Source organism: Astyanax mexicanus, chromosome 10 (assembly GCF_023375975.1).
Source record: "Astyanax mexicanus isolate ESR-SI-001 chromosome 10, AstMex3_surface, whole genome shotgun sequence".
NCBI classification, from domain to species: domain Eukaryota; kingdom Metazoa; phylum Chordata; class Actinopteri; order Characiformes; family Acestrorhamphidae; genus Astyanax; species Astyanax mexicanus.
The window spans coordinates 27,053,623-27,078,858 of NC_064417.1; positions in this window are offsets into that span (position 1 = coordinate 27,053,623).

The window sequence follows — 25,236 nt, forward strand, 5'->3', positions numbered from 1 at the left end:
GCCTGGGTGGGGTTTATTTATTTTAGGACAAATGTAAAACTGTCCTTTCTGGACTCACTGGGTATCCAGGGGAAAATATACTCTATTTCTATGCTGTAAACTTAATGAAGGTGGTCTAAGAAGTTTGGGTTCTACTGTAAAAGTTCAGCTTCTTTCCTATGGAATAAAAGAGTATGGAAACACATCATCCATCTGTTCTACAGTCATTGTCATTTTCAGTAGAACTTTTTAGAAAATTACAGTTTTTAAAATTAGTATCACAGTTTTTAAAATATTTTTTTTATTTTTTAGATTATTAATTACTATTACTATTACTGAGTTTTAAACGGTAACTTTGACCATTATCATACTCCTGCTTATGTTCTGTAGCAAAATATTTTTAAACCTAAATCTATTTCAATTGAATATCTTTGGTGAAGAACCATTTAGGAGTGTAGAAAGAATGTGAGTCAAGTGTTCTCCCACTGTGGATGGAGCACAGTCAACCACCAGGCCCACTGTTCTCATCCACCCTGAAATTAGGCATTTCTTACGCCTTTGTTCTCTCAAGCTGCATCTTCTCTGGGTTTTGTTGAATCATAAAATCTGTTTTTAGTGTTCCTCCAGTTTTGGATAGTGTAAACAATTTTTGGTCTGGATTTGTGGTCACTTTACTCTAAATTGGGAACCGAAAACCGTGCATCTCTGTCTCGTCTACACCAGGTTTACTATTCAAAGATTTATGTAGTGCTGCTTATTAGCTGAGTTTGAAAATAAAATAATAATACTTTAGCCAGTCATTATTATTAAGTTTGTATTTTGTTTTGTGAGTCCATCTCTGGCCAGGTGTATGTATATAGAATAGTCATACCATTTCAGACAACATTCTTATTTTTAGATTCTTGACTTGATTTATTCCTAGGAAATCCTTGAAGAAAATGGCGGGCCTTTTGTGAAGAAGTTACTTCCTACCTTAAAGTACACCAAGGCTTGGTTACAGAAAAAGTCCTGGAAGATTCTTGAAAAGTTTACTCTCTCTCATAGAGCTGATCCGTTTGGGTTCAAACCACCTGCAGTAGGTATGTGCTCACTATATTGTGAATGCTCCAGCAGGGTTAGGTCATCAACACAGCTTCTGTTAACCTAGCGGTTGTAGAGTGTCAGTTATAGTCACTTGAACTGAAAAAGTAATAGAAAATTTGAGGTGGAATAAAAAAATGGTAACATTAAGGAAACCCAAGAATTTTAGACACTTGATTATGAGGAATGGGCTGAGATGCTGGCTATGCACTTTCATCAATCTTTCGCTATGCGGTTTCCTCCACACGATCACCTCTTTGTCCCTTCTAGTTGTCCAATGGCTTGGTCCCATCCCTGCCTTTTGGTACACCAAGATGTTACAAAAACCTGTCCGACAATGACTTTTACTCAGATGTTGTTTTCTATCCAATTGTCCATATTCAGTCTAAAATCAGTTTTTCATTTTCTATGCTAGCCTCTGGAATCATCTGATAGAAATGTGTGATTTGCGCATGGTTTCTCAGCACTGTACTGTATGTTCTACACTGCAAATCAACAGTAATGTGACAGTAATGTTGCTGCCAATGTACTTATCCTCAGCCGACTCCACAAACCATTATTGGCTTAAACATACACACTTTCTCGTTCACACCATGTGAAACTAATGACTGTTGTTTAGGTCCAGCAGTAGGTCCTGACGTGTCTGTTTACTGCAGAGCTGACTGGTAATTCATATTTATCTGTGTAAACTGGACAGTGAGGCAGTAATTACGTTAGAAGCTAAATGGATGTTGCTGTATCTTTAACAACAGGTTTGGTAAGCGTAGCATTCTGATCGTGCCTCCACCTTGGCTGCAGGGAGACACTGCATTATCTGCAGGGATATTATGTTTGTATGCTCAGGTAATGTGGGTTTCTACTGAAACCAAAGCCCAACACACCCCAGCTAATGGTTTTATCTTGGCTTCTTTGTCCACTTATGCTAAAATTTAACACTTTAATTCAAAAGTCTTAGTTACACAGCTTATAAAACAGTTTTATAAAATTGAAACAAATTAATTGCCTAATTTTCAAAGTCCTCAGGCCAAATCCAGATGAGGCACGTAGTTTTGCTTGTGCACCAGCCATGAGTGTCACCTTTATTCACTAGCTTGTTATTGTAGCGTGCTCAGCTAACCTGTGCAGATGATGGGTGAACTGGTAGTGTGGTTAATATGCATGATTAACTTGATCAGTTGATTAATGCTGCTTGAATACTTTTAGTGATTGGATTTGTATTTGTATCAGACCGCCTCTTGAAGTGGATTGAATGATCTGACTTGAATCTGTTTTAAATGTGTCTCAGACTACCTCCTGAGAAGGTTTGGAGGATTGGATTTATATCTGTATTAAACAGATCTCAGACCCCACCTCCTAAAGGGGTTTGAGTGATTGAATTCGTACTGTATCTGTTTTAAATGCGTCTTAGACCATATCCTGAAGTGATTTAAATGATTGGATTTGTATCTGGTTTAAATGTGTCTCAGACCATCTTTGAAGTGGTTTGAGTGATTGTATTTGTATCTGTTTTAAAAGTGTCTCAGACCACTTGCTGAAGGCATTTGAGTGATTGGATTTGTATCTGTTTTTAAAGTGTCTTAGACCACCTTCCCAAATGGTTTAAGTGATCAGATTTGTATCTGTTTTAAATGTGTCTCAGGCCACCTCCTGAAGTGCTCTGATTGATTGAATTTGTATCTGGTTTAAATGCATCTCAGAACACATCCTGAAGTAAATTGAATGATTGGATTTGTATCTGTTTTAAATCTGTCTCAGACCACCTCCTGAAGTAGTTTGAATGATCAGGTTTGTATCAGTTTTAAATGCATTTTAGCCCACCTTCTGAACTGTGTTGAATGATCTGATTTTTATATGTTATAAATGCGTCTTAGACCACATCCTAAAGTTGTTTGTTTGATCGGATTTCTATCTGTTTTGAATGCATCTCACACCACCTTCTGAAGTGGTTTGATTGATTGGGCTTATATCTGGTTTAAATGTGTCTAAGATCACCTTCTTAAGTGATATCTAAGGCACATGCAGTGATCTGGTATAAACAGGGTCTAAATATGTCTTGTTAAACAGATGATATTTGGGATAAGTGGGACAATGTGTACATTTGATTTTTCATCAGATTATCTCATTATCTGTGAGTTGCGGTGACTCTGGGTCCACAGACAGCCCAATATGTTTTGAGAACCTTGGTTTAATTAGATCTGTGTCTGTCTGGCTCCAGTGCCGTTGTTGTTTTCGGGCGCTTGGCTTTGCTCTGGACTTGTCGCTGTTTTGCAGGGCCTTCTGTTCGACAGATGTCATTGTTTTGGTTCCTCTCACACTGCACACATGTGACTGAACTGCAGCATGTTTGGAAGGTGCCCTTCCATGCTAAGTAGAAACATTCTGTCAGAATCGGCATCTGACTCCAGATCACCAGAACAGCTGTCTCGTGTCGGCCCAGAACACCCAGGAATCCACGCAAAGACCTTGTTAGTATGATAATAAAGGCACTTTTGTATAGTATTGAAATGGTATACCCATATGGATTAAAGTATTGAGACACATACATATTGGGACAACTACCGGAGCAGATGATTACATATATCTGTGATGCTAACAAATTGGTAAACACCCTTGTGTTCGAGGTGTCGTTTTTGTTGAAATCCACAATTTGGTCATCTAAATAATAATAACAGTGAGTGATATATGTAGTTACATATTAATAGCAAGCTTTTGCCAGTGTAACAGGGTTGTAACCTATGCTAAAGAAAGAAGGATCTCTGAAATAATTGGGTTGGAGCAGGTTAGCCACAATGCTAGCAACCGGGTTGGAGTCGAATATCCCTGATGTTAAGGGTTGGAGCTGGTAAGCAGCAATGCTAATTGCTGGGCTCTGCAAAATAGAGCAGGTTAGCCATGATGCTAACTGGCACTGCTGCTAGTGGTGAAATGATCACATAGTCTACAGCAAGGTTGGCAGTTAAGTTTGGCCACAGGCCAGATATTTTTCAAGCTATTACTTGGCAGGCAACAAAGAAAAAAAAAATCACTTTTGGATAATAAAGTGTAATGGGATGGAGTGCTACAGACTAGTAGCTCTCCAGCCCAGAGGGTTGTTGAACCCAATTGCAGAACAGTTAAATTCAAAGCAGGTAAACCCAAGAAGAAAGGAAAAAATAAATAAATAAACACACAGCTCCTCACACGGGATCGAACCTGTGTCATTAGGGTCGCAGTACCATACACTATCAATACCCTTATAAGGAGATAGGGAGCCCAAGAACGAGCGGAAGCTAAAGTCACGCCGAGCACGACAGAGAGTTAGGGGATATATATAAACAAAAGCTCACCAGAGAAGCATTTTATTATTATTTTTTTCATTATCGTTTATTGTAGTTCACAGAACCTCATGGGCCAGATGTTTCATGCTTGCAGAGCACATCTGGCCCATGGGCCACCTATTGCCGACCCCTGCTCTACAGCTTTGAACAAGCTGTGAAGCAAAATGATCCAAGAAAATCTTAGAACTTAAAGCCTTGTAAAAAAAGAAAGAAGAATATGCCACTTTTGGTGGAAAATTTTATTTTTGCCAAAATGCCAAAAGCTTACTCTATAATTCTGTCAAAGCTTTTGCATCGTCCACAGTGATAGAGTAAATTGAAGACAGTAAATGTAGGTTATGATTTAGTGAACATATTGTCTGTGATTAGCAACAGAGTCTGTGTTTATGGCTTTTCAATTAAGAAAAAACTAAACAAGTAAAACAATCTGTTACTTACTAACACAAATATGGTACAAATGGAAAGAAATGTAAAGAAAGAATCAGCCCTTTCCACACAACATCTCCACATGTTTAATGAGATACGGGTGAGAAATAACAGACACAGAATCACACCAGGCTTTACTTATCACCAGCAATTACTGGGACTCCTAAACAAATTCCTCATACCGTGCCATCCAGAGCCTGGACTCCCGATGTGCTGCAGAATGAGCTACAAAAGGCAACGTGGACCCGTCTGCATAATGAAGGAGACGGTTGGAAAGGTCTGTGGCGTAATGACTAAACTCTTTGAACTAAGTGCTCAAGTTTTGTTCCAGCCGTTCTTCTCAGAAGAGCAACCAAACCCCAACCTGAGGTCACAATGCGAACGTGTTCAATTAACTGCGGCTGTGCAGTGCTAGTTTTGTGTACTGCTTGAACTCATATTTGAGCGTCAGCAGGCCAGGCAGATTGGCGGCGGTTGAGAAAATGTCAGTGAACATTGTAATAACTTCTTCACCTGTCACCACCGCTGTCACCCTGACCTGAGAGCGTGTGAACCGACGGCACTAAGAGAATATCCCACATGGGTTGATATTTAATTTTTATTTTTAATGAACTTTAGAGCGCTGCTGTACAGAGAGTGCTTCTCTGTGCTATTACACTGCGTGTGTTAAGTCTGATTAAAATGAATTTCTTTTGTTCATATGAATGTTCTTTTGGATTCCAAAGCCTCAAAATATTTTGGGACTGTTTCTTACCAAACTACACAAAAAAATACTTATATTACCAAATATTTTTCTACAGCCACAAAGACTTCAGAAACTTCAGAAAAAAAAATGAAATTAACCATAATCATTCCTACATTTTAGGCCTGCAACCCATTCCAAGACAATTTGGGATGCAGACAAAGAAAAAAATAAATTAAACTAAACTAAACTAAATAATAAAGATTTCAATCAGGTAATGTCAGCAGTTGATTATAACCATGATTTGGTACAAAAGCAGTATCCAGGAAAATTTAAGTATTTGAGGAGCAAAGATGGATAGAGGATCTCCAGTTTGTCAAAAAATGCACAAGACATTTTTTTTTACAAGTTTTAAAACAATGTTCCTCAAACCTCCCATAATATCATCAAACCATTCAAGGAATCTGGAGGAATTTCTGTGTTTAAAGGGCAAGGGCACAAGCCTAAGCTGAACACCTACAGTTTAATCTCCTATCCCTCAGACACAATGCATCAAGAACCATCATTCAACAATAGCTGATAGAATCACATGGACAAGAGATTACCTAACAAACCTTTATCAACAACAACCTCTAAAAAACAGAGTTTCTTTATTCACTAATACCACTTACAACTTTACTGTAAGTAAATGATGTGGGGTTGATGCTGCAGTTGGTCAGGTCTGGGTTTATCAACAGTATGTGCTGAAAGAATGTGGTCAGCTGACTACGTATATATACTGAATATAGACCAGGTTATTCAATCAATGAAATTTTTTCTCCCCTGATGATCACAGGCATATTCCAAGATGACAATGTCAGGATTCATGGGGCTGGAATTGTGAAAGAGTGATTCAGGAAGCATGAGATCATCATTTTTACACATCGATTGGCTATCACAGAGTTCAGATCTTAACCTCATTGAGAATCTTTGGGATGTGCTGGGTGGAGAAGACTTTGTGCAGTGGTCAGACTCTACCATCATCAATTCTGCTGCAAGATCTTGGTGAAAAATGAATGCAACACTGGATTGAAATAAATTTTGTATCATTGCAGAAGCTTATTGAAACAATGCCATAGCGAATGCATGCTGCAATCAAAGTTAAAATCGTTCCAAAGACAATAGAATGTGTGACCTTTTCTTGAAATTGCAAATATTAGAGTTACAGAAGTTAGAGAACATCAAAATAAATTAAATCAATTTAAGTTTAAGAAACTTAAAAAATCTACTGTGAAGTGAAGAGGATAAAGTTTTTTTTTTTAACTTGCCAAGTGTGAAGCGTGGGGTGGATGTACAGGTATTGCGCTTTGGGTTTGTGTTGCTGCCACTAGCACAGGCAATATTTCATATATATTGTTTAACAGATGTTAAACGCCTATGTGTTCTCAGTGTGCTTTTGTAAAACCCCAAATATTGCCCCATACATAATCTATCATGACAGCAAAATTAATAAATGAGGGTCTTACTAAAAGCCTCATCCTCACTTAGGTGACAAAGATTTCTTACCTGCACCACACATACACACACACACACCTACCCACCCCAGTGTACTCTCCAAGTTTCTATGGAAACGCCTGAGGGAAGTGAGGAAGATTCAAGGACAGGCGTGTTTGTAAACTGGAACATTGGGTCACTTTTGTGTACATGCAGACACACACACACCAACAAAAGTAAAGTGTTCATTTTAATGAAGGTCAAGTCGACAGAGCTGAGATATCTGAAGCTCCTCTATAGCCACAGTGAGAAGCTCAGTGTCAACTGTTGGGTTTTCACTCAGCAGCTCTGAGCTCCAGGGCCTCATCCAAGTGTTTATGATACTCAGTTCCACTGCAGCACTGTTATTGTAACCCTGTGCTTAAATTTGAATCAGTGTTTTATATTTTAGATTATCGTTTAATGATTTGTGGCTTTTGGTTTGTTACATTGAGAGAAATTAAGTGTGGATGGCACAACGTCTCTCGCAAGTGAAGCCACCAAAGATCTACTGCATCTGCTGCCCATATACAGCTCTGGAAAAAAAATAAGAGACCACTTTAGTTTCTGAATCCAAATCAAAATAATGTCATTTAGAGCATTTATTTGCAGAAAATGAGAAATTGCTGAAATAACAAAAAACAAAGATTCTCCTCCACCAGTCTTACACACTGCTTTTGGATAACTTTGTCACTCCTGGTGCAAACATTCAAGCAGTTCAGCTTGGTTTGATGGCTTGTGATCATCCATCTTCCTCTTGATTATATTCCAGAGACTTTCAATTTGGTAAAATCAAAGACACTCATCATTTTCAATTAATTTTTTTCCAGAGCTGTCTATATATAGTCAGGCAAGTACAACACTTCACACCAGGGGTTCTTATGTTTGAGAAACAAGTGTTGTGAACTGATGAGGATAAAATAGAACACCTTGGCAACTGTGAAGCAAGGGGGTAGATGTAGATGTTTTAGGGTTGTGTTGCCGCCAGTGGAACAATTTTATATCAAATCAAATCAAATCAAATTTATTTGTATAGCGCTTTTTACAACAGGTGTTGGCACAAAGCAGCTTTACAGAAACATGATTACAGGACAAAGAATCAGGCAAAACATTACACATAGAAAATACAGAATACAGAACCCCCAGTGAGCGCGGAGGCAAGGAAAAACTCCCTCAGAGCTGCAGGAGGAGGAAGAAACCTTGGGAGGACCAAGACTCACATTAAAGGGGGGACCATCCTACCACTGGTCAAACGGCTTTTAAATTAAAATTTAAAAAGTCTTTTATACATCCATATAGGTTTTATGTACTCAGGAGTGTAATAGCGCCACTAATGGCTTGGATGTAATCTGTAGTGGAGAGTAAGATGGTCGATGAGCAGCTGATCTGTGGTGGTGGTGGAGAAGAGCTGACTTCAGAAACTTCCATCAGTCTGGCCGGACAGGAGACGCGAGAGCCTGAGGGTCCAACATCGGTATCGGGTCAGACAGGTGGGCAGTCAGTATTCTATATATTCTAGAATATATAGAATATATTTAATTAATGGTGAAGTCCCTCCTTTGGGGTGGGGGGGGGGGTGGTTGGGGTGATAGGGGTGTGAGGTTGATGCTAATTAAGGATCCATTGAAGGGGTCGCACTTTAAAAAAGGTGAGATCTACACCTTGCTCCACACCAATAAAGGATTATAACACTTGTATAATGTGATTTAAATCTCGGATTTCAGTATGAGGGACCACAGTAATTGAGGATTTTTTTGTATGTACTCAAAACGTATTATTGTACACCATTTCCAAATAAACACAACTAGTATTTGCTCGAGCAATCAAATTATTGAACTCAGGTTCCAATTACTTTCATAACCACAGGTTATCAAGCACTTACTACAGGCATAGTAGACTGCTTCTACTAACATTAGTAAAAGAATGGGTCACTCTCAGGAGCTCAGTGAATTCCAGCATGGTACAATGATAGGATGCAGCACCTGTGCAAACAAGCCAAGTCCTGAAATTTCCTCACTACTAAATATTCCACAGCCAACTGTCAGTGATATTATAACAGTCAGCAGACCTGGTCTTCAGATCAGCTCAAGAACAGTAGAGCGTAGAGAGCTTCATGGAATGGGTTTCCAACGCTAAGCAGCTCCATTCAAGCCTTACATCACCAGACGCAATGCAGGCGAGCGGATACTTTTGGCAATATAGTGAATGAATAGTGTATGTTCTATATTTTTGTAATGCAGGCTGGAGTTTATTTGAAAAAAATAATGATGCCATGGTTGAACGCACAAACAAACCTTTCCATGCCTGTAGGTACAAATTCTAGAAAAATGTTACCATCGCTGGATGCCTGATGACATCTGTGTATTGTGTGTGCAGTGTATGTGTGTGGGTGTGTGTGTCTCTGATGACCATGTGTTTGGCTGCCTCACACAGACGGCAGTACAAACACAGTGTTAATCCAGCACTCAGAAACACTTAATTCCTCCCACATTTCAAAACAAGCAGCGGGTCATTGTCTTCGAAATAATCCACATTGTTTTAGACATCTTATTAAAAGTGGAGATCCCTGACCCCACAGTCATTCTTTGGGATTAGAGATCTGTAGAAAAAGAATACAACATCCCAAACTTCACTCTAATTCGATTTCTCTTGAATGCATTCAAATACTGTGCAAAAATAAGAGAGATGCCATTTCTTTATTTTCCATTCAAAACAGCTGTTCATTACAAGTACTTTTATCTAGAAGCTAGATAGAAGATAATCCGCATTCATTGTGTAAAAGAAAGCAACGAACAATTAAAAGAAAGCAACAAACAAAAAACGGATCAATAAAATAGGACTACGTTCACAAAGCAATTCTCCAAAACTCAAAAAACAGACTAAGTCAGATTTTTTTTCCAATTCCAATTTGGGAAACTTTCATATGTGTTGATTAAATAAAAGACATGCCCATAATTTAACAATTCAGAACAGAGTTTGTGTGACTTTTACATCAGTCCTGGCTGACAGTCACTGGTACTCTGGATTGTAAAAAAATGAAAGAAGCAGGGACCTTACCTACAGGTCTGAAGAGTAACTTACTTTTTGTCCTCCTCATGGACAGCTGTGCACATGCATTTGTTGACAAGCTAAAAGATACAGAGGCAGCATCTAAAGCATCTTTAAGAATAAATAACAATAATGAACAATAATTTGACATGATTTCGCAGGTCTGGAGAGAGGTCTCCTGCAGCTTCACTAAAGTTACATAGTGCAGGTACTAACATATACATCATTCTTCCCCTCATTTTAAGGTCAAATTGCTATATACTGTTGCTTTAAAGTCACAAATGTTGCTTGTGGTACTTGTAGTAGGTGTGGCACGATGAATAACTACTACACAATCAAGGAAACTGGTGTTCAATTACTAGCCTAGATGACTATTCTGATCTTCACTCATAGGACAAGGCAATTCCTGGACAACACTCCTAACACTACTTTGGCCCACCTTAGAACTTCATAAGTCACTCTGGATAAGAATGTCAGCTAAATGCAATGAAAGTAAATAATTTAGGCAGCATTACACAGGTCTGAATAGTGGTATAATACAGTTTTACCAGAGTTACATAGTGCAGTAGCAGTGTTTCAGCCCAGAGTGACAATGACACTATTCTTGACCATTTTTAGCTCAGATTGCAGATTGATCAACACTGCTTACTGTCGGCGGCGCGAGCAGTCGCAGCGGCCACTCCGGAAGCAAAACACGGTGCTTTTGTTTGTTTTTCTGTGTAAATAATCCGATCTGAACTCGCAATCATGCAAAAGTTCGCTATGGGAACAACTTACGACCGACAGACCCTGCTAGACCTGCAAAATCAACAAAAATCTGTACTTACAGACGGTCTACGAGCGGAGCTACGCGCGCTAGGCCTGCTAAGATCCGCGGCGTTTCCTGAGCCTGCTAGCCGGAAGAGGTCTCTCCGCAAGCGTTGCGCGAGGAGCCGAAAGCGCGGTAAGAGAGCCGGAGTCCGCGCTAAGCTAATGGCTAACTCCAGCCGGCCAGCGGTTCCATCTCTCCTTCTCTCCAACGTTTGCTCCCTGCCGAACAAGATTGACTATCTCCGGCTCCAGCGGACATCCCAGCGCGAGTTCAGAGACTGCTGTGTGTTCGTTTTCACGGAGACGTGGTTAACGGACTCCATCCCGGACTCCGCGATTGAGGTGAGCGGCATGCTATGCTACCGCGCGGACCGCGACGCCGGCCTCTCGGGCAAAGTACGTGGAGGTGGGGTGTGTGTTTACATCAACACAGCATGGTGTAACAACGCTGCGCTGATCTCCAGCTACTGCTCGCCGCTGGTGGAGTTTGCTGTAGTCAGAGCCAGGCCATTCTACCTGCCCAGAGAGCTTAGCAGCGTGTACATAATAGCAGTGTATGTAGCACCCAGTGCTAATGCTAATGCTAACGGTGCTAATGCTAACGCTCTGCAAGAACTGTACACTGTTATCTCCAAACTCCAGAACTCACACCCCGATGGACTGTTTATTGTTGCTGGTGATTTCAATCACAGTAATCTGAAGGCTCTGCTGTCCAGCTTTCACCAACATGTGGATTTTCCAACCCGTGGAGCTAACCTGCTCGATTGTGTGTATACTAACATTCCCGGTTCGTACAGAGCAGAGCCCCGCCCCCACTACGGCTACTCTGGTCATATCACTGTCATGCTCATCCCAGCATACAGACAGCTCATCAGACGTGCCAAATCAGAGAAGAAGCAAGTTACAACCTGGCCTCCAGGAGCCATCTCTGCTCTTCAGGACTGTTTTGAGCACACTGACTGGGACATGTTCAGAGAAGCTGCTACTTCTGATGACTCCATCAACCTGGAGGAGTACACAGACTTAGTGACTGGCTACATCAGCAAGTGCATTGAGGATGTTACTGTCTCCAAAACCATCACAGCCCGCCCTAACCAGAAGCTGTGGATGACTGCAGAGGTGCGTGCGCTGCTGAGATCCCGAGACAAGGCCTTTAAGTCAGGGGACAGGGCTGGCCTCCGAACAGCTAGAGCCAAGCTCTCCCGGGGGATCAGAGAGGCATAGCGCACCTACGCAAAGAAAATCCACGCCCACTTTCAGGACACTACTGACACTCGGCGCATGTGGCAGGGCATCCAGACCATCACCAACTACAAGTCACCCTCCCCTGCTTGTAACAGTGATGCCTCCCTTCCAGATGCACTGAACTCCTTCTACGCAAGGTTCGAAGCAAAGAACTACACGACAGCAAGGAAGACTACACCTCCTCCAAACGACCAGGTACTGTGCCTGTCCTCAGCTGATGTGCGGAAAACTCTACTCAGAGTCAACCCACGGAAAGCCCCAGGACCAGACAGCATTCCTGGCAGAGTGCTCAGAGGATGTGCAGAACAACTCACGGATGTTCTCACGGACATTTTCAACATCTCTCTGAGTACTGCAATCGTGCCGACGTGCTTCAAGACGACCACCATCGTCCCTGTGCCGAAGAAGTCTCAAGTGTCCTGCCTTAATGACTACCGTCCCATTGCACTTACTCCCATCATCATGAAGTGCTTTGAGAAGCTGGTCATGAGGCACATCAAAAACCAGCTCCCGTCCTCACTGGACCCTCTGCAGTTTGCGTATCGTCCAAACAGATCAACAGACGATGCCATCTCTACTGCGCTCCACCTGGCTCTCCCCCACCTGGACAACAAAGACTGCTATGTTCGAATGCTGTTCATCGACTTCAGTTCAGCATTCAACACCATCATCCCTCAGCATCTGATCGGAAAACTGAGCTTGCTGGGCCGAACTCCTCCCTCTGCAACTGGGTTTTAGAGTTCCTGACTGAGAGACCACAATCAGTCAGGATTGGAAACAACACCTCCAGCACCACCATACTGAGCACCGGCGCCCCCCAGGGCTGTGTGCTCAGCCCACTGCTGTTCACTCTGCTGACTCATGACTGTACTGCAAAGTACAGCTCAAACCACATCATCAAGTTCGCTGATGACACAACTGTAGTTGGCCTCATCAGCAAGAACGACGAGTCAGCATACAGAGAGGAGGTGCAGTGGCTGACGGACTGGTGCAGAACCAACAACCTATCTCTTAACGTGTATAAAACCAAGGAGATGGTTGTTGACTTCAGGAGAGCTCCAGGTGTCCACCACCCGCTGAACATCAACGGCTCTGCTGTGGAAATTGTGGATAACACCAAGTTCCTCGGTGTTCACATTGCAGAGAACCTCACCTGGTCCCTCAACACCAGCTCCATAACCAAGAAAGCCCAGCAGCGCCTCTACTTCCTGCGGAGACTGAGGAAAGCACATCTCCCACCTCCTATCCTCACCATGTTCTACAGAGGGACTGTAGAAAGCATCCTGAGCACCTGCATTACCGTCTGGTTTGGGAATTGCAACACCTCAGACCGCAAGACCCTACAGCGGATAGTGCGGACAGCTGAGAAAATCATCGGAGTCTCTCTTCCCTCCATCACCGAGATCTACACCACACGCTGCATCCGCAAAGCCACCAGCATTGTGGACGACCCCACCCATCTCTCACACGGACTCTTCGCTCTGATGCCGTCCGGCAGAAGATACAGGAGCATCCAATCCTCCACTACTAGACTCTGCAACAGCTTCATCCACCAGGCAGTCAGACTTCTCAACGCACAGAGACAGAACTGAACTCCCACCCCACCCACCACTCACCCAACACACTCGCACAAAACTAAACTGTACACCCCCCCCCCCCTTTACACTCACAAAGAACTGAACTTCACCCACACACACACCCAGTCAGCACACAGAGGCTGACATGACTTTATTTGCTGCACTCTTAAAAACTATAAACTCTACCTCAGTAACTGCTGTGATTATATATGTTACAGTATGTCACACATCTCTGCACCTTATCCCCACTATACACTTTATTATACCGTATCGGTACTACACTGTCCTGTCTTTAAATTGTCTCGTCTTTTGTATTTATTGTATTTATTGTTATTTAGTGTTATAATTTTATGTTGCACTGTCGTCACTCCTGCACTTTATGTTGTCTATTGCTTGCTGTTCTATGTTGCACCATGGTTCCGGAGGAACGTAATTTCATCACACTGTGTACCTGTACTCAGATGTAATGACAATAAAAGCCTCTTGACTTGACTTGACTTGTTGCTTTAAAGTCAGAACTTCTTTTTGGTAGGTGGTAAATGGATAACACCACTTCATGCCAGTGAGCTATGACACCATTGGAAACTTGGGTTTGATCCGTCTTTTGGGTGACTGTTCTGCTCTACACTAATAAAAATTATTGGGTAAGACACCTGAATGCTACACTAACCCACATTTAGATATTTTGGATATAATAAATATAGACTCTAATGTAACAATTTTGGGGATTTAAAATTGGCCTGTTTCACAGCTCTGTTTTGGTTTAGTTTGATTTTCTTTTGAATGATTGAAAACATTGTTTAAGGTTCACTGTATGTCATTTTCATATTTTTTTTAACTATACCAAGATTAACATAGTTTAACATTTCAATACATTTGTAAATAGTTTTTGGCTGGAATTGCCTTTATTTTTTTAATCAAAATTAATGTTACTTTAAAACCAACATGTGTTACTTGTGAGATTGTGGTAGATGTGGCACAATGTAAATATATATCTTATATATAACACGCCTCCCCAACAAAATAGCCTTATAAAATATTATTAGTATATAAAATAACATCATATTACATTATAGAAAATTCACTTACTATCAGCATCCACAATACAGCACTGAATCGCAGATAAAATATCCATAAAGTCCTTTATTCGCCTGCTCACTTCTCCTCACAAACATGCGTTTATTTTCAGCGCAGCTGAACCACTCACCCAACACACTCGCACAAAACTAAACTGTACACCCCCCCCCCCCCCCCCCCTTTACACTCCGTAAATATATATCTTCATGCCAGTGATCTACTATACCATGTGAGAAAAACTTGGGTTCGATTATTAGTTTGGTTGACTGCTCTACTATGCTATTCTACACCTGTGGGAACCCTATAAAACATGCAGTTCCACCAAAGATCCATAGTGCTGTCACAGCATTCTGGCCAATGAGGGTTTAGTAGTGATATAGATAAAAAAAATGTATTATTATTATAGTCAGTGGAGTATCAACATGAATCTGGAGCTGCTAAATTTTTTAAAGCCAAATGGGTTCATAATGCTGCTTTTTTATGGCCTTTAGCAAAACGATAAGCTCATGAATTGGGAAATATTAATCAGGACAGCTGTCGCTGTTGCTTTGAGTAGTTTTATCATAGTTTTGAAGCTTTAATTTGTTCAGGATTATTATGGCTTAATTGGTCCAGAACAGAACACGATTCGATGTGAATCAGTCAATGCAACAATTACCTAATTTTCTGCCGTCTTCAGTCTGATCCTCTGTCTCTGTCATACAGGCGGCCTTCTCTTTGCTAATAATCTTGAGGAGACAATGCTTATTAAATTTATGTGTCTGTGTGCGTAAGCCTCGTCTCTGCCGTTCCTCGACTCATTCTCTTCAGATGAGTTCATTATCAAAATGTCAGCGAGGTTCTGCCTGGATTCTGCAGTCCAGCGTGTACTCCTCCTTCAACTCTGTCTCTCCATCTCTCTCTCTTTCCTCTTCCTCTTCTCATAAAGCCCACAGTGAGAGTTTATTGAGTTTTAGCTGACAGACAGGGGAGCTGTTAGGTAAGCGAGGATCCAGGACAAAGAAGAAAACACCATATTGTGCCCGTCGTCAGTTTGCTGTAATCAAAAACACATAAATCACGACATACAGCCAACCTAAACCAGACTCTACCTCTTCAACATGAACTATAGGGGACATCCGTGCATGACCCAGTTATAAACCCTAAACTAAACTCAATGAATAATCATATATCAACCATTTTCATTAAAAAAAATAAAAAAATAAAATGTGTTTTATTTATTCTTATTTATACATGATGGTGATGATTGTGTTAGTGTGTGTGTTACACAGGTTTGAGTAGGTGGATTAGGACACTGCACACAGTATCATGCTCACAGAACACTGTTCAAGGACATTGTTTACAGGACACTGCCCACAAAATGCAGGATGCAGCCCACAGGATACCGCCCAGAGTACAAAGTCAACTGGAGCAGCCCAGAGAACGCAGCTAACAAGGTACTGCATACATCCAATAGTGTATTACATAAATAAGACATGAGGTAATACATTAACAATGCTTACATAATGTTATTTAAACACGGAACACTGGAATTAATTAATGTTACTTTCACATTACAAATGAATCCTTTGTAAAGATAAACAATAAATCATTATCATATACTTTACTAATGTTAGATAAACAAGTAACAACTGCATTAGTTAATCATCCTGTCATTTGCTCATGTACTGCAGTTATGCATAGGGTAATCGCTAAATATATATTAAGTAAATATTAGTCTGCATGGTGCTTATGCTTCTTTTTATCATATATATATATATATATATGTGAGTGTAAATTGTAAATATAAACCACAATTAACCAATAATGCATAATTTTAAAGCATCATTAGCATGTGTTAAACATTACTAAGCACATATAGAGCTCTGTTAACATTAGTTAACATTATTAATGAAGTGTGTGTTTTATTGTTCTTTGTTTATTAGTTCATATAAAAATAACATTAATTAATGCTGTAGTTCCGTGTTTAATTTACATTATCTAAGCATTGTTAATGTATTATCTCACGTCTTATTCATGATAACCAATGCATTAATTCATGTTAGTTAGTAAACACCTAATGTAAAGTGGTGGTCCTGACTATTGAAGAACAGAGTGAAATATAAAGACATAACCAAGAGCAGGTTCGACCTTACCTTGTTTAATATTCCCACAATGCACTTCACCTCGGATAATTTTTATCCCTGCTATCAAAGATTCTTGGCATTTTTGAGTGTTGTAAAGTCCGAATTCTAAATACGGAAAGCCTATAATTCATGTCATGTTTGAGCTCCTGATCTCAGGCCATGTTTGTGTGAAGAACATTCTAGCGCTCTGTCTTCTGCATTCCACAGATGTTTGCAGCTGCTGCCGACGTGCCTGCGTCGGTCAGTGGAGGCAGCCCGAGGCTGGCTGCACTTCCTCCCCCTCTGGCTCGCAGTGTTTGTGTGGAGCCGTGTCTATAGCAGACTCCTCCACACATGGAACTGCTCACCAGAAGATCTACAGCACATGTGACCTGAACGGCTTACTGCCAGCTAACAGCACAGAGTTAACGCTGGGGCTTAGACTGCAGGGCAGTAACAGTGGGGGACGCTGTGCAGTCAGAAGTGCAGACATATTTAGAGAGTAAGAGAAAAAGAGAGAAATACGGGAGATGTGTGTGTGAGAGAAAGAGATGAGATGATATGTTAGTAAAGTAAAAGAGAGAGAATCCTATGAGATGTGAGTCAGAGTGAGTAAGAGAGAGAGAGTGTAATATGAGATGTGAGAGGGTAAGAGTGAGTAATATGAGATGTGAAAGAGAGTGTGAGTAATATATGTAAGTGAGAGTGAAAGTAATATGAGATTTGAGTGAGAAAGAGTGAGAGAAAGAAAGAAAACAGTGAGAGTGAGAGTAATATGAGGTGTAAGTAGAAAGAGAGAGTAATATGAGATGTGAGTGAGAAAGAGTAAAAGTAATATGAGATGTGAGTGAAAAAGAGTGAGAGTAATATGAGATGTGAGTGAGAAAGAGAGACTAATATGAGAAGTGAGTGAGAAAGAGAGCAATATATGATGTAAGTGAGAATGCGTAAAAGTAATGAGATGTGAATGACAAAGAGTGAGAGTAATATTAGATGTGAGTTAAAAAGAGAGAGTAATATGAGTGAGAAAGTAAGAATAAGTGAGAAAGAATAAAAGTAATATGAGATGTGAGTGGGATAGAGTGAGAGTAATATGAGATGTGAGTGAGAAGTAGTAAGAGTAATATGTGATGTGAGTGAGAAAGAGAGAATGAGAGTAAAAGTAATATGAGATGTGAGTGAAAAAGAGTGAGAGTAATATGAGATGTGAGTGAGAAAGAGAGAGTAATATGAGATGTGAGTAAGAAAGTAAGAATAATATGAGATGTAAGTGAGAAACAATAAAAGTAATTTGAGATGTGAGTGAAATAGAGTGAGAGTAAGATGTGATGTGAGTGAAAAAGAGAGAGTAATATGAGATGTAAGTGAGAAACAGTAAAAGTAATATTAGATGTGAGTGAGAAAGAGTGAGAGTAATATGAGATGTGAGTGAGAAAAAGAGAGTAGTAATATGAGATGTAAGTGAGAAAGAGTAAAGGTCATATGAGATTTGAGTGAGAAAGACTGAGAGTAATATAAGATTTGAGTGTAAGTTACATCTAATATTACTCTCTGTTTCTCACTTACATCTCATATTACTCTCACTCTTTCTCACCAAATTTCAGATTGCTCTTTCTTTCTCCCTCAATGTTACTCTCTGTTTCTCACGCAAATCTCATATTACTGTCACTCTTTCTCACTCAAATCTCATATTACTCTCACTCTTTCTCACTCAAATCTCATATTACTCTCTGTTTCTCAGTCACATAATATGAGATGAGATGAAAGTGAGAAATAGTGAGAGTAATATGAGATGTAAATGAGTAACAGAGAGTAATATGAGATTTCAGTGAGAAACATAGATTAATATAATATATATTATATGTACATCTCATATTACTCTCTCTTTCTCACTCAAATCTCATATTACTCTCATTCTTTCTCACTAACATCTCAGATTACTCTCTCTTTCTCACTCAAATCTCATATTACTCTCATTATTTCTCACTTACATCTCATATTACTCTCTATTGCTCACTTACATCTCATATTACTCTCACTCTTTCTCACTCAATTCTCATATTACTCTCTGTTTCTCAGTCACAATATATGAGATGAGATGTAAGTGAGAAATAGTGAGAAACAGAGAGTAATATGAGATGTGACTGAGAAACAGAGTAATATGAGAGTTGAATGAGAAAGAGTTAGAGTAATATGAGATTTGAGTCTCATATGAGATTTGAATCTCATATTACTCTCTGTTTCTCTGTCACATAACATGAGATGTAATAGTGAGAAAGAGAGAGTAATATGAGATTTGAGTGAGAAAGAGTGAGAGTAATATGAGAGAAACCGAGAGAAATATAAGAGAGATTGAGTGAGAAAGAGTGAGAGTAATATGAGAGAAACCGAGAGAAATATAAGATGTACGTGAGAAACAGAGAGTAATATGAGATGTAAGTGAGAAATAGAGAGTAATATGAGATGTGAGTGAGAAAGAGATGTGAGAGTAATATGAGATTTGATTGAGAAACATAGATTAACATAATATATTCTATATGAGAGTGAGAAAGAGTGAGAATAACATGAGATGTAAGTGAGAAACAGAGAGTAATCTGAAATTTGAATGAGAAAGAGTGAGAGTAATATGAGATTTGAGAGAGAAAGAGTAAGAGTAATATGATATTTGAGTGTAACTTACATCCAATATTTCTCTCGGTTTCTCACTTACATCTCATATTACTCTCACTCTTTCTCACCAAATTTCAGATTACTCTTTCTTTCACACTCACTGTTACTCACTTACATCTCATATTACTCTCACTCTTTCTCACTCAAATTTCAGATTACTCTCGGTTTCTCACTCAAATCTCATATTACTCTCTGTTTTTCACGTCCATCTCTTATTACTCTCACTCTTTCTCACTCATATGTCATAATACTCTCTGTTTCTCACTCAAATCTCATATTACTCTCTGTTTCTCAGTCACAATATATGAGATGAGATGTAAATTACCCTCATTCTTTCTCACTTTCTCTTTCTCACTCTATCTCATTTTACTATCTATTTCTCACTTACATCTCATACTACTCTCACTCTTTCTCACTCACATCTCATATTACTTTTATTCTTTCTCACCAAATTTCAGATTACTCTCTCTTCTCACTCACTGTCACTCTCTGTTTCTCACTCATATCTCATATTACTCTGACTCTTTCTCACTCAAATCTCATATTACAATATATGAGATGAGATGTAAGTGAGAAATAGTTAAAAAACAGAGAGTAGCATGAGATGTAAGTGAGAAAGAAATAATATGAGATGTGAGTAAGAAAGTGTAAAGGTAATATGAGATGAAAGTGAGAAAGAGTGAGAGCAATATGAGATGTGAGTGAGAAAGAGTGAGAGTAATATGAGATGTAAGTGAAAAAGAGATGTGAGTGAAAAAGAGTGAGAGTAATATGAGATATAAGTGTGATGTCACTTGAGTGAGAAACAGAGACTAATATGAGATGTGAGTGAGAATGAGTGAGAGTAATATGAGATTTGAGTGAGAAACAGAGAGTAATATGAGACTTAAGTGAGAAACATAGATTAATATAATATATATTATATGAGAGTGAGAAAGAGTGAGAATAACATGCAATGTAAGTAAGAAAGAGAGAGTAATCTGAAATTTGAGTAAAAAAGAGTGAAAGTAATATGAGATGTACGTGAGAAACAGAGAGTAATATGAGATGTAAGTGAAAATCAGAGAGTAATGTGAGATGTGACTGAGAAACAGAGTAATATGAATCTCATCTTACTCTCATTCTTTCTCACTCAAATCTCATATTACTCTCTGTTTCTAACTGAAATCTCATTTTACTCGCTGTTACTCACTCAGATTGAGAGTAATATGAGATTTGAGTGAGAAAGAGTGAAGGTAATATGAGATGAGAGAGAACGAGTGAGAGTGATAGGAGATGTAAGTGAGAAAGAGTGAGAGTAATATGCTATTTGAGAGAGAAAGAGATGTAAGAAAGAGAGTAATATGAGATGAGAGTAAAGGTAATATGAGATGAGAGTGAGAAAGAGTGAGAGTAATATGAGATTTGAGTGAGAAAGAGTGAAGGTAATATGACATGAGTTTGAGAAAGAGTGAGAGTAATATGAGATGTACGTGAGAAACAGAGAGTAACATGAGATTTGAGTGAGAAACAGAGAGTAATATGAGATTTGAGTGAGAAACATAGATTAATATAATATATATTATATGTATATCTCATATTTCTCTCACTCTTTCTCATTCGCATCTCATATTACTCTCACTCTTTCTCACCAAATTTCAGATTACTCTTTCTTTCTCAATCACTGTTACTCTCTGTTACTCACTTACATCTCATATTACTCTTTCTCTCTCAAATCTCATGTTACTCTCTGTTTCTCACTCAAACCCCATATTACTCTCTATTTCTCACTCAAATCTCTGTTTCTCAGTCACATAATATGAGATGAGATGTAAGTGAGAAATAGTGAGAAACAGTGAGTAATATGAGATTTGAGTGAGAAAGAGTGAGAGTAATGTGAGATGTAAGTGAGAATCAGAGAGTAATATGAGATGTAAGTGAGAATCAGAGAGTAATATGAGATTTGAGTGAGAAAGAGTGAGAGTAAGTGAGAAACAGAGATTTATTTGAGATATAAGTGAGAAAAAGAGAGTAATCTGAAATTTGAATGAGAAAGAGTGAGAGTAATATGAGATGTTAGTGAGAAACAGAGAGTAATATGAGATTCGAGTGAGAAATATAGATTAATATAATATATATTATATGTATATCTAATATTTCTCTCTCTTTCTCATTCAAATTTCAGATTACTCTCATTATTTCTCACTTGCATCTCATATTTGAGATTTGAGAGAGAAAGAGATTTAAGAAAGAGTGAGAGTAATATGAGATTTGAGTGAGAAAGATAACGATAAAAGGTAATAAGACACTCTTTCTCACTCAATATTGTGTATTCTGTTTCTCAGTTACAAAATATGAGATGAGATGTAAGTGAGAAATAGTGAGAAACAGTGAGTAATTTACTCTCTCACTTACATCTCATATTACTCTGAATCTTAAGTGTGATGTCACTTGAATGAGAAACAGAGAGTAATGAGAAACAAAGAGTAATATGAGATGTAAGTGAGAAAGAGATGTGAGTGAGAAACAGAGTAAAATGATATTTGAGTGAGAAACAGAGAGTTATATGAGATGTAAGTGAGAAAAAGTAAAGGTAATATGAGATGAGAGAGAACGAGTGAGAGTAATAGGAGATGTAAGTGAGAAAGAGTGAGAGTACTTACATCTCATATTAGTCTCACTCTTTCTCACTCAAATCTCATATTTCCCTCTGTTTCTAACTCAAATATCATATTACTCTCTGTTTCTCAATCATGTGAAAAGGTAATATGAGATGAGAGTGAGAGTAATATAAGATGTAAGTGTGATGTGAGTTAGAAAGAGAGTAATATGAGATTTCATTGAGAAAGAGTGAGAGTAAAATGAGATGTAAGTGAGAAACAGAGAGTAATACGAGATGAGAGACAGAGATTAATATGAGAAGTGAGTCAGAAACAGAGGCTAATATGAGATGTGAGTGAGAAAGAGAGTAATGTGAGATGTGACTGAGAAACAGAGAGCAATATGAGATTTCAGTTAGAAACAGAGAGTAATATGAGATATTAGTTAGAAAGAGTGAGAGTAATATGAGATGTAAGTTAGAAACAGAGAGTAATATGAGATTTGAGTATGAAAGAGTAAAGGTAATAAAAGATGAGAGTAAGAAAGAGAGAGTAATATGCGATGTAAGTGAGATAGAGTAAAGGTAATATGAGATGAGAGTGAGAAAGAGTGAGAGTAATATGAGATGTAAGTGAGAAAGAGTAAAGGTAATATGAGATTTGAGTGAAATCAATATGACAGTTGAGTGAGAAATAATAAAGGTAATATGAGATGAGAGTGAGAAAGAGTGAGAGTAATATGAGAAGTAAGTGTGATGTGAGTGAAAAAGAGAGTAATATGAGATTTGAGTGAGAAAGAGTGAGAGTAATATGAGATGTGATTTAGAAAGAGATGTGAGATGCGAGTGAGAAAGAGTGAGAGTAATATGAGATATGAGTGAGAAACATAGAATAATATAATATATATTATATCTACATCTCATATTACTCTCTCTTTCTCACTCAAATCTCATATTACCCTGTATTTCTCACTTACATCTCAAATTACTCTCACTTTTTCTCACTCACATCTCATATTACTCTCATTCTTTCTCACTCACTGTTACTCTCTGTTTCTCAGTTACATCTCATATTACTCTCACTGTTTCTCACTCAAATTACATGTTACTCTCACTCTTTCTTACTCAATCTCATATTGCTTTCTGTTTATCAGTCAGAATATAAGAGATGAGATGTAAGTGAGAAAAATAAAGTAATATGAGACGTGAGTGAGAAAGAGAGAGTAATATGAGATGAAAGTGAGAAAGATTGAGAGCAATATGGGATGTAAGTGAGAAAGAGTAAAGGTAATATGAGATGAGAGTGAGAAAGATTCAGAGTATAATGAGATGTAAGTGAGAAAAATTGAGAGTAATATGAGATTTGAGTGAGAAAGAGAGAGTAATATGAGATGTAGATATAATATATATTATATTAATCTATGTTTATCCCTCAAATCTCATATTACGCTCTGTTTCTCACTCAAATCTCATATTACTCTCTGTTTCTCAATCAAATTTCATATTACTCTCACTCTTTCTCACTCGCATCTCACATCTCTTTCTAAATCACATCTCGTATTACACTCACTCTTTCTCACTCTCATCTCATATTACCTTTACTCTATCTCACTTACATCCCATATTACTCTCTCTTTCTTACTCTCATCTTTTATTACCTTTACTCTTTCTTACTCAAATCTCATATTACTCTCTGTTTCTAACTCTCATCTCATATTACCTTTACTCTTTCTCACTTACATCTCATATTACTCTGAATCTTTCTCACTCTCATCTCATATTACCTTTACTCTTTCTCACGCTCATCTCATATTACCTTTACTCTTTCTCACTTACATCCCATATTGCTCTCAATCTTTCTCACTTTCATCTCATATTACTTTATTTTTCTCACTTACATCTCATCTCTTATATTCTGACTGATAAACAGAAAGCAATATGAGATTGAGTAAGAAAGAGTGAGAGTAACATTTAATTTGAGTGAGAAACAGTGAGAGTAATATGAGATGTAACTGAGAAACAGAGAGTAACAGTGAGTGAGAAAGAATGAGAGTAATATGAGATGTGAGTGAGAAAAAGTGAGAGTAATATGAGATGTAAGTGAGAAATACAGAGTAATATGAGATGTATGTGAGAAAAACTGAGAGTAATATGAGATTTGAGTGAGAAAGAGAGAGTAATATGAGATGTAGATATAATATATTTGAGTGTTTCACTGTTACTCTCTGTTTCTCAGTTACATCTCATATTACTCTCACTTTTTTTTTACTCATTCAAATTACATGTTACTCTCACTCTTTCTTACTCAATCTCATATTGCTTTCTGTTTCTCAGTCAGAATATAAGAGATGAGATGTAAGTGAGAAAGAATAAAGGTAATATGAGATTTGAGAAAGTGAGAAAGAGTGAGATTTGAGTAAGAAAGAGTAAAGGTACTATGAGATGAGAGTGAGAAAGAGAGAGTAATATGCGATGTAAGTGAGATAGAGTAAAGGTAATATGAGATGAGAGTGAGAAAGAGTGAGAGTAACATGAGATGAGAGTGAGAAAGAGTGAGAGTAATATGAGATGTGAGTGAGGAAGAGTAAAGGTAATATGAGATTTGAGTGAAATCAATATGACAATTGAGTGAGAAATAATAAAGGTAATATGAGATGAGAGTGAGAAAGAGTGAGAGTAATATGAGAAGTAAGTGTGATGTGAGTGAAAAAGAGAGTAATATGAGATTTGAGTGAGAAAGAGTGAGAGTAATATGAGATGTGATTTAGAAAGAGATGTGAGATGCGAGTGAGAAAGAGTAATATGAGATTTGAGTGAGAAACATAGAATAATATAATATATATTATATCTACATCTCATATTACTCTCTCTTTCTCACTCAAATCTCATATTACTCTCAGTTTTTCTCACATACATCTCATATTACTCTGTATTTCTCACTTACATCTCATATTACTCTCACTTTTTCTCACTCACATCTCATATTACTCTCATTCTTTCTCACTCACTGTTACTCTCTGTTTCTCAGTTACATCCCATATTACTCTCACTGTTTCTCACTCAAATTACATGTTACTCTCACTCTTTCTTACTCAATCTCATATTGCTTTCTGTTTATCAGTCAGAATAT